The sequence below is a fragment of the Vipera ursinii genome, assembly GCF_947247035.1.
Source record: "Vipera ursinii genome assembly, chromosome: 3".
NCBI lineage: Eukaryota > Metazoa > Chordata > Lepidosauria > Squamata > Viperidae > Vipera > Vipera ursinii.
Window position 1 is genome coordinate 136,819,418 of NC_139516.1, and position 11,590 is coordinate 136,831,007.

Genomic DNA, 11,590 nt, shown 5'->3' on the forward strand with positions numbered 1-11,590 from the left:
AGACACAGTGATGTACAACCAGCCTATGAACCCCTCAGAATCCAAAACAATCACACAGCCAAAAGGAGACACTGTTCTGTCCCAGCCTACCTACATCCTTGTTACTTCACAAGGCAACCCCTCTTTTAACAGTAGACTGGAAAAATAAACCCTTTTTATTTAAGTTATAGACCTTGTCCACAAACAAAATGGAGCAGGAGCCAAACAGGAAATAAATCACTGGTAAACTAAACAAACCATCATCTCTTGACACAGAAGTTCTTTGCAAACGGTTGCCTCCAGCAACCAGCCCTGCCCATACATTCCCTTTTTGTTATGCAGTCCTCAAGGAGTGGATTCTCACTGCCTTCTCCTTCTCCCCTGGAGTCGCTCCATTGTCTCCCTTTGATTTATTCATGTGACCTGTCTACATTTTCGAGCATCTCTGAGGTATTGTTTAGTTATTATTTACAGTTTAATGTATGTATAGAATGTATGTATTTGGTTCCCATAAAACACAAATATGTGTAATACCTGTAACATTTGAGTCCTGGGACATCTGGGTCTGTAGAAGGGTTTAGTTCATTACATTAACAAGCCTGAGAAGCAAAATTTCATTTAGTACTGCAACAAAAAATATATCTTGTTCCATTAATCTCAAATGTTTAGCCAAAATTAAATCCATCCAAAACAAAAAGACAGTCCAAAAGGGCACCGGTTAGGGCCATCAGACAACTTTTAGAGCTTTTTGACTGGGAGGAAACAAACAAACCCTAGGCCTCCAACTAAAAAAAAAAGCTTTAATGAACCTGGCATTTCCTCCTGAGATAATTGCACAAGAAAGAAGATTCAAGACAGCCATGATGGTAAACATAAGTTCTCCTTGAAAGGGGTGTATTATCTAATTGTTCAAGCTTCTGGAAGAACAGCAGGATTCTAAAGCATTGTTATCGTTGTCATTGATAATACCAGAATCCTTAATTTGACTCTGGAATATTTGAAGATAGAGTATGTTCTGTTAATTTTAACCATAGCAACTTCTATATGACTTTCCAATCTTGTGAAAAGAAACATAAATTGATTGTCCCCAACTTGAAGATCCCAGATTCTGAGCCAAAACAGATACTTTCACTACAGTTCTATGTAATAAAATTATCTGACTCTCGACATTGGAATGATAGTGTGCTCACTACTGCACAGTTGGAATATTTATGCTTTCTTTCCTTACCACAGCAAACAAGTTACAACATCTCCTCTGCATCCGTTAGAAAGGAGATCAGAGAGATCAAAATACTCTCTCCCCACTGCCAAAAGATTTCCTTCTAAATAGGAATCCAGTTTCCTAAAATACAAAATCCAGTTTCCAAGATTCTGAAACTCAAATCAGACTGAGACTCTAAGCCAGGGGTGTCAAACTGCCCGCCCGCGGGGCCAGATGCATCATAGTGAAACTGCCCCCACCTCATTGCCGTCAATGGCAAAAAAGGCGTGATATGTTGTGACATGTCACAAGACATTGTGAGTTTGACACCCCTGCTCTAAGGAATATAGAAATCTTGACTGTGAGCAGCTGCTAGAAGTTTGATACACTTCTTAGTGCAATAGCACTTCAGGAAAGATAGAGTGAAATCCAACAGCCAGTAGTGACATTGCTACTATGGAGTCAGCAATGTTTTTCCACTGACCTTATTGCTGAAGCTGTTGCTAGGGGCAAATTTCAAAAATGAGTGAGAATGCAGGGAACTCATTGAAATAAAATCCTTGTGGGTTTAAAGCCCCACATGCTTCTTCTTGTTTTTCTTCCCTTTTAACTAACAGGAATTCCATCTGTGCACCTTTTCTGCTAATTTAAAGATAGAAATGGATGGTTTTCCCCACTCCCCAACTACTAGTGCTTTGCAGACTCCAAAGGATTTTTCCTTATTATTAATTGCCCTTTGTGCTTTTGAGAAGAGTGCTTGAATTTTTGTATTTCAGCTTTCACTGTTAAATATGAGAAGGCCCGAGGAGCTTGTGGCTGTTATTTTCCAGGAAACATTGCATATTTATATCTTACCACAATACATGAAATCAGTCTGATGGATTAAAATCCCAGATGAATTTAAAAGAGTTCTTGGAGATTAGATCTCAAATATCTTTTAGTATACCTTCCTTGGTTCACTGCATTTTCTGCCTGCCTAACAGTGAGCTAAAATATGAGTCTGGCAGAATTCCAGATAGACTTATTCAAGCTTAAGAACAGACAATTGAGTGAACATTCAGTTTGTTTCTGCTAGACATATTTTAATGAGAATGTGCCCAATGTCACACTTTCAACCAATGTGTCTTCAAAACAGCTTCTCTAGATTTTGTGATGCAATCCTTTCTCCAGTCAATTTCTCCAGTTCATATAAAAATCCATGTATTTATGCAAAGGACAGGTATACATTGGTGAAAATAACAGAATAAGCACAAAGGAATGCTGATAACAAAACAAATGCTTTAATTAATTATTCATGTATGTGCGTGAGAGAGTAAATAGGTACCATTCTAGTGGGAAGGTAACATAATTCCGTACATCTTTGACATGTAGCCATGCTAGCCACACAATCATGGAAAATGTCTTTGGCTCCCATGGCCAAGAAACGCAGATGAGCTCCATGCCCTAGATCAGGCATTTCAAACTGCCGGCCCATGGGCTGCATCACATTGAAACATCAATGAGTACCCACCCCGTTGCTGGCAATGGGGAAAATGTTGTGATACATCATGTGATTCACATGTTTGGCATGCCTGCCCTAGATTCAGAGAAACAGTGAAACATACATATTGTACATATACTTGTCTACATATATACATAGGTAAAGGTAAAGGTTCCCCCACACATACGTGCTAGTTGTTTCCAACTATAGGGGCTGGTGCTCATCTCTGTTTCAAAGTCAAAGAGCCCGAGTTTGTCCAAGGATGTCTCCATGGTCATATGGCTGGCATGACTAGATGCCAAAGGCGCACAGAACACTGTTACCTTCCCACCGTAGTGGTCCCTGTTTTTCTACTTGCATTTTTACATGCTTTCAAACTGCTAGGTTGGCAGAAACTGGCACAAGTAACAGGTGCTCACTCTGCAACGCGGCACTTGGGATTCGATCCACCAAACTGCCAATCTTCTAATCAACAAGCTCAGCATCCTAACCCACTGAGCCACCACGTCCCTAGATATATACATATACATGTGTATTTCACATATTCTGTACAATATATTCATAAAAATGTGTGATTAGAGAAATTCTAATTTCCAATTTCTATCTGTTTAACTATCATATATTGAGGGGGGGGGGCTTTCCCTAACACACAAGGAGAGTTGTAAGAAGGAAAAAAAGTCTTAATTCATTGAGATTAAAAAAAAGAACTGCCAAAGAATGGTGGAAGAGAATAATTGCATAATCTGATTTATTATCCACATCTTTCTTGTCTTACATTCATAAAACTTATGGATGAATTTGATCTACTCACTATATGTCTTTTTTACTTACCTCAGGATTGTTATGAGGATAAAAACTTATTGAAGGAAAGGTGTAATGAAAATGAACTAAAACTACTCCTGTTAATTGCATTCAGATAAAAGCTTTTAGCTAAAAGTTTTGAAGATGTAAAACAATTGCTGTGTTTAAAGAGTTCAGTTTACTTCAGGAATGTTCATCTTTGAGAAATCATAAATGATGTAAATTACTTGGACTTCATTTTTTGACTCTGGAGAAGAACACTATATTTCAAATAACCTAAATGTTTATTTGTTTTCATCAAACTTGTGCATGGGTTACAGTCTTAACTAACATGTTATAATTGCTAATGACCATTTTTTATGGAGTGGTTTGAAGGTTAAGTACCCTAAAATCTAGAGGAAAGAGGAGTTTGATGGCACAACTGGACATCAAATGAGATAGGCCAACAATATTCTTTTTTTTTTAGGATTATACATCTTAGATTCAAAAGCAATTCTGGATAAGTCTGGTCTGAGGATATAGGTAACTATCAAAGAGAGCAATCTTCCTTTGATTCTTAAATGAAGCATTATCTAATTAGGAAATTCTTCCAGGCCAGTGGACTCTTGTGATGGCTAGGGAATTCTGGAAGTTTAGGTGCACACATCTGAAAAGTTGCCAAGTTTGAGAAATGCTGCTTTAAGCAGAACACAATTTTCATCACAAATCACTGTTGTTTTTTTAAATTCCATTTATATCCCGCCCTTCTCCGAAGACTCAGGGCGGCTTACAAGCTTAGCAGTAGCCTTCATTCTATGTATATGCCTGCTTATTAGGGCTTTCACACACCCCCAAGCGGCATTATTACAAAGTCAGCTTAATTGCCCCCAGCAATCTGGGTCCTCATTTTACCTACCTCGGAAGGATGGAAGGCTGAATCAACCTTGAGCCTGGTGGGACTCGAACCTGCACTAATTGCAGGCAGCTGGTGTTACTTAAGGAGGCATTAGCCCACTGCACCACCAAGTTCTTGTTCTTGATCAAAGGCTGAATTAGGAGAACAATTAGACTAGTCTTACTACTAGACAGAATCTGGTGACAGTCAGTGCTACCAGAGGCACAGTCAGAAGGGCATAAACCAAGGACCAATTTCTTGGGAAAGTAATTGAAAGATGTTGACCTTAGCTGTAGCAAAGCCAGTGATAGTGTTTAATTAATGTTTACCTGCCAGTCTAAAATTCTAGACAAGGAACTGATATGCAAGGCATCTTTTTTTAGTTTTCTCAGTAGCAGCTGCTTTCCTTTGTCCTTAAAATGAAATGGGAAGAAATGAAATGAAAATTTCTAATGAATATGGAAAGGGCCCATAGTTGGTGAAAAGGTTGATGCAGGTACACAGATTTTGTTGCTTTAGGTTCAAGGAGAGACCTTCTCCTTCTCCTTCCTTCTCCCCCCTTCTCCTTCCTCCTTCCTCCTTCCTCCTCCTCTTCTCCACTCCTCTATCTTCCCTTCTTCCAGTATTTCTCCTTTTAGGCATTTAACAACAGGGTGGGGAGAAACCCAGTAAAAAAAAAAAACCCAAACCCTCAGCTAGGCTACCAAGTCCTTCCTTGCATGTAGTCAGCAGGCAAAATAATCTGAGTTTGTTTTCACAGTTACACTTTTCAAGATCTTTTTAACATGGGGGTTATTCTTTTCTCTCTTACATTGTCTTACACAGTGCTTTTTTTGTATAAGAAAAAGGTGCCGGAACTCACACATGTTATACAACCCGCCTTGCTTACCCTACAAGGTTCCATCCAAAAAAGGTGCCGGAACTCCATTCTGAGCATTCAATGAGAAAAAAAGCCCTGGTCTTACATATGATCCACTTTAAGTTCCCCGTGGAAAACCCTGTTCTGCACAGAAAGGAAACTGCACACAAGCAGAAATTGCATTTGATGATAATTACATATTATAGCAATTGTTTGAGAGTGAATGAATGTGTTTGTGTGTGTGTGTGTTTGCAGCAGAAACATCATTTTTAAAAAGATGGATTACCTTTTAGTATTTCTATCTGAATCATTGATTGCTTCATTACCTAAAAATAGAGGCAAGATTATTGAGTATAATAAATGCAGCAGCGAGCTATATACAGACAAGATAACTCTGCTCTGACAAGGGAAAATAAAATACTTTAGAATATGTTCATATGTTCTTGCTTTCATGTTTTTTAAAGCACAACTGAGAGCTTATTAATCTCAGAGAAGAATTGAGAGAAAATCCAAACTTGCGTTTGAATATTAAACTATATCTGCTATTCCAAAGACAGCAACTGGTATTGCAGAAGCAGGAAGGGATTTGAAAATCTAAGAACTTCAACAACATTCTCGGGATCCATTATGGTTCATAGTTCTGTAAGTAGATTTTACCACAATTGTTGTTGTTGTTGTTGTTGTTGTTAATCAGCCAGATGTTCAGACTGGATTTGGCATTTTTGTCTACCTATCGAGTCTTTACCAAGGACCTGGGATAGGCAGATGTGGATGTTTGATGGCATTACAGATATTGTCGCAGGATGGAAGCAGTTCCTAATAAGGCTGCCTTTGGCAATTGACTAATGGCAAATTTGTCAATGCCAATAGTGTTCAAGTGGTTCTGTTGTTGTTGTTGTTGTTGTTGTTGTTGTTGTTGTTGTTGTTGTTATTATTATTATTATTATTATTATTATTATTATTATTATTATTATTATTATTATTATTATCTACCAGAAACAAAATGCACTGCTATTATTGCAGTGGCTTGTTTATAGATATAGAGATAAGAAATTCTAGAATTTGCTCTTTAAAACAGTGAAATTTCAACTTTTTAGGTTCTGGAACATACAACGCAATGCAGTTATTGTTAATATATCTGAAACGGCAGTCCTTGTATTAACAAAAATGGAAAGACAATGGGAAATAAATATAGAGAAGAACATGCAAAAAAAGGAAGCATGGAAATGTTATAATTATATTAAAGTGAAGTGTCCTAGTCAGGGTTGAAAAAAAAGAATGGGTTAATTGGTCTGCACTGACCCAAAGATGCTTTTTCAAGAGGCAACTGGACTTCTCTTTTTTTTTCTTTGTATAGGTCAATGATCAGAATGGATTACATTTTTTATTCCCACTTTCTCTCTTAAATTCCTCAGTAGATGACCTTCCAAACAAACAATGGGCCAACCTGTTAGTTTCAACTATACTATTGTGCCATGTGCTTTCAAACAACATCCAGAAACTTTGCATTTACCTGTCATCAGTTGCTAAAAAAGCAGATAAATAAACAAAAAAACCATCTTTAAATAAACTATCAAATTTCCATTATAGGCATAAAAAGCTACAAATTTGATCCCATTTTTCCCCCTGAAAGCAGAGGAGACAAATGACATTGGAAGCTGACCCAGGACTCTGACCAACAACACCTAGTGATAAGACTTCCCTTTATAGAAGACTTCTTAGAGCATTGGTTGACACCTTTGAATCAGGGAATTATGCTTGAGATCACATTATAGAATTGCTCAGTGAAGGTACAGTTGCCAGATAATTCAAGAAAGATTCCGAGTTTAACAAAAACAGCTCCAAATACGTACACAGGATTACAAGAAGACTGCCCTTCCTTTTGCCACTCCAGTTTTATATATATATATATATATATATATATATATATATATATATATATATATATATATATATATATATATATATATATATATATATATATATATATATATATATATATAGTGACAGCAAAGCAATGTTATTTTTAAACATGTAGATATTAAACACTTTGACTCCAGATCAATTTCTCCCTTCCATTTTATTTCTGAGTTTTTCCACTAGTATAGGAAAAAAGTTTAAGTTGCCAGAAGAAGGGAAAGGGAGGGAGATTGAGAAAACAGATTTCAGAAGTAAGAGTAGTAGATTCAGCACATTGCCCATATTCATCTTGGGGTCTGAAATCATGCTATACATGAACCAGATTTAATACATACTGTTACCTAAAAGAAAAAAAAAAGGAAGATTATACTTCAGACAAAAAGTCCATGTGAATTTGCTGCTGAAGAATGGAGGAAGTCAGTGGGCATGTGATCTTCAGATATATAAGCAGTGGTGGGATTCATCCAGTTTGCACCACTTCAGCAGAACTAGTAGCTAATTTTTTGTTGCCCAGACCCAGAATGGACTTCCGGAAGTGGCATCCACACAGAGAACTTATTGTTCACATATTTGAATCCCACCACTGATTGAATATACATATTTGAATCCCACCACTTCCACCCCTGGAAGTGAATTATTGTCTGTGAGAAAACAGGGACTGAAACAGATGAGGTCTTCAAACATATATACACATATACCGAGAAAAAGGAGGCGGAAGAGGGAGTTTGCAAATAAATTTAGATTTTAGAATTTTTGCTTGTTGCTGATCTATAGATCTCAGGATAGACAACTGAAGAGTTCCTGGAGGAAGAGTAGATCACTGGAGACAGAAGAAGATGGCACAATATAGGATCATGTGTACCTGGAGTAGAATTCTCAGGATATGAATATTTACTGATCTAGAGCAGATAAACTGGTATTTCTCCCATGCAGTCCAGTTTTTAGGTAATGACCACCTCAAAATGGCAGGAAACATTATTAACAATTTTATTCAGAAGAGGCGTCAGGAAGGATTTGAGTGTTACCAGTAGCCTCATATTTTTCACCTGATTTAGATGATATTGATTCATTGATCAGCACATATCACATAAATTGTTGTATTGTGACAGGTAAAAAGGCTAGCTAGCTTCATTCCAATTGATTTTATTTCATTAGCGTATTTCATTAGAAGGAAGAGTAATTTTTTTCTCTCTCTCCCTCCTTTTTTTTAACTTTGAATTCAAACAAAAGAGCAACATAGAAAGCATGAATAGCTCACACGAAGCCATCTGCTTGTTCAAATATTGGGGAAAATATGAAAATGAGATACATTTTTAATGAAAATGATTTTTTTAAAAAAAAAGTTTGTTCATTTTTCCATATTGACATCTGGATTTGAGAGATACTTCTGTAATGATCATCTGAGGTAAATGTAATCTCTTTGTGCAGGAAAGGGTAAGCGTGTGGAGAATTCAGTGCAATGATTTAATTCTCTCTGTGGACAGTTTTTATTCATTTCCTGTCTTTTTAACCACTTTCTGCAGTGATTATAAAAAGTTATTATGTAGTCATAATGCAAACAAAAAAAAGATTTCCCTTCCATTTAAAAAAAATCTCCATATGTTGAGTAATAATTTCATTTCCCTGCAGCATTAAAATCTCTGCTGACAAGAAAAGAATTCTCTTTAACTGGAACTGTTGTTTCTTTTGAAAAAAATAATAATAATTGAGATTGACTGGGGTGGAACTAGTACATAATTCCCTTACTCTTTTTTGCTTTTTTTAAGAAAGTCACACCATGACTTTGACTTCAGTAGAAATTTAGGCAAGGGTTTCAAAAGAGAGACATTTTCCAAAATACATTCCACAACCTATTTCTGGGTTTCAAGTTGCATCTTCAGCTTCACACCTGGATTCAGGAAGAGAATGTAGAGTGGGGAGGACCATTATTATAATTCATCAGAGAAATCAGAGTTCTCTTCTTGCTGGGAGAGGTTTTTTTTTGTCTCTGTTTTTCTCCCCCTCAGGGATGGATGTTCCTCTTGGCAAAGGTGATTTATCCCTTCCCTCCTAGCAGTCTGGAAATTCATTAGAGAAATGAGAATGGGTCAGGCCGAGACTGCAAAAACTGATACCACTGCATTACCATTTAAGATTATCCTTTGTATTTCTGTAGCTGAAATACCCTAACTCTGCCTTGTATGATTATCTACCGTGAGTGTAGGGTACAGGGCACAGTGCCTTTCTTTCTATTTGTCATATTTGTCAATCTTCTGTCTCTATTCTGCTCTCACCTGCTGTAGTTTGTGTGTTTACGAGTGACTCTTCTCCATTGCTTTTCCTTGGCCATTGCAAACAACACCTTTCTCTTTCTGACTTGACTTCCTTATGTTTGGCTATGCTGCCAATCCTGCATTTATCTCCTGCATTCCTTCTCAATTCTTAGTCCCCGCTTTTATCTTTTCCCAGGCCCATCCTTTTCTTCCGGTTGTCTGCACAACATTCCCTAACCCAGTCCATTCACTCTTTCCAGCTGTGCTTTCCTTCAAGCCTACCTGAATTGTCCGGCTTTCCTATACATTCTGTTCCAGATTTCCTATGTTGCCTGGAAGAACATTTATTTTTAATACTAACTGTTAACAGAACATAATAGATCATCCATTTATTCCAAAATAAAGAAAAATAAACACTGCGTTTTTAATTTGTTATCATTAAAAGAGGCTATGAAACGGTTTCAGTGTCACCGCATCCTCTACTGATAGAGAAAAAAGTAGCTGCTGCTGCTTCTACTTATCAACTGATCATTTTTTTTGGGGGGGGAGCTGGCTGTCTCCCAGTATTTCGTACACATATCAAAGAAACAAACTAAACCACAACCGAACAATAAGAATCCTCCAGAAATGGAGGATTAAATTAACCAAACATAACCAAAATCATCAGGAAGAAGAAACAAATTGGTTAAAAAACCAAATTAAGTTTTCAATCAAAGGCCAAATCAGCAGGCTCAAATTATAGTTTGAACACATTATTTATTTATTTGTTTGTTTGTTTATTTTATTAGATTTATATACCACCCTTCTCCCAAAGGACTCAGGGCGGTGTACAGGGCAATTAAAATATGGCATACAAAGTTAAAAATAAAATTAAATTTAGCCCCAAACCAAGTAAATCAAATTCTAAAATTTAAAATCTCAATCCCTCAGTCCAGGCCAGCAAGCTTGAATAACCAGGTTTTCAGGTCACGGCAAAAAGAGCGAACGTCGGGAGCTATCCGGAGCTCAACAGGGAGCTGATTCCAGAGGGCAGGCACACCCACAGAGAATGCTCTCCACCTGGGGGCCGCCAGCCAGCACTCCCTGACTGACGGCACCCTGAGGAGGCCCTCTCTGTGGGAGCGCACAGGACAATGGGAAGTTGACGCCGGCAGAAGGTGCTCCCGTAAATCATCCGGACCCATGTCATTTAGGCCTTTGTAGGTCATCACCAGCACCTTGAATCTCACCCGGAGGGCAACTGGGAGCCAATGCAGCTTGCAGAGAAGAGGTGTTACATGGGAGTATCGGGAGACCCCCATCACAACTTGCGCGGCCGCATTCTGCACCAGCTGGAGCCTCCGAGTGGTCCTCAAGGGCAGCCCCATGTAAAGAGCATTGCAGTAGTCTATTCAAGAGGTCACGAGTGCATGAGTGACTGTACGTAGGGCATCTCGGTCCAGATAGGGCCACAACTGGAACACCAGGCAAACCTGGGCAAAAGCTCCCCTGGTCACAGCTCCTATGTGATCTTCCAAACTGAGCTGTGAGTCAAGGAGGACGCCAAAGTTGTAAGCCCTATCTACGGGGGGTAACACCTCACCTCCCATAGTTAAAGATGGAATAGGATGGATTATCTGAGATGCCGGTATGTACAACCACTCGGTCTTATTGGGATTAAGTCGAAGCCTGTTCCTTCCTATCCAGACCTGAACCGCCTCCAGGCAATGGAACATTACGTCGAGGGCATCACTGGGTTGATTTGGGGTGGAGATGAAAAGCTGGGTATCATCAGCATACTGATGATACCCCACCCCAAAACCATGAATGATCTCACCCAGCAGCTTCATATAGATGTTGAACAGGAGGGGCGAGAGGACTTCTCCGACTCTTTGGAGAAGCTGCAATGTTGGGAAAGGTAAAAAAAATAAAGAAAAGAAGAGGAGAACCAGCAGATAGATACAATTAGAGTGGCGATTAATTCCTAGTTGCAAAACCTGAAGAGCAAGGTTTGGAACAGAGCACCCTGGAGAATGTCTGTGTGGTAATTAAGAGTTGATAATGAATAACTTTTTAATAATATTATTAAATTTTGCAAATGTTTTGTTGTTAGTTGCGAAGTTGTGTCTGACCCATTGCGACCCCATGGACAGCATTCCTCCAGGCCTTCCTGTCCTCTACCATCTTCTGGAGTCCATTTAAGCTCACACCTACTGCTTCAGTGACTCCATCCAGCCACCTCATT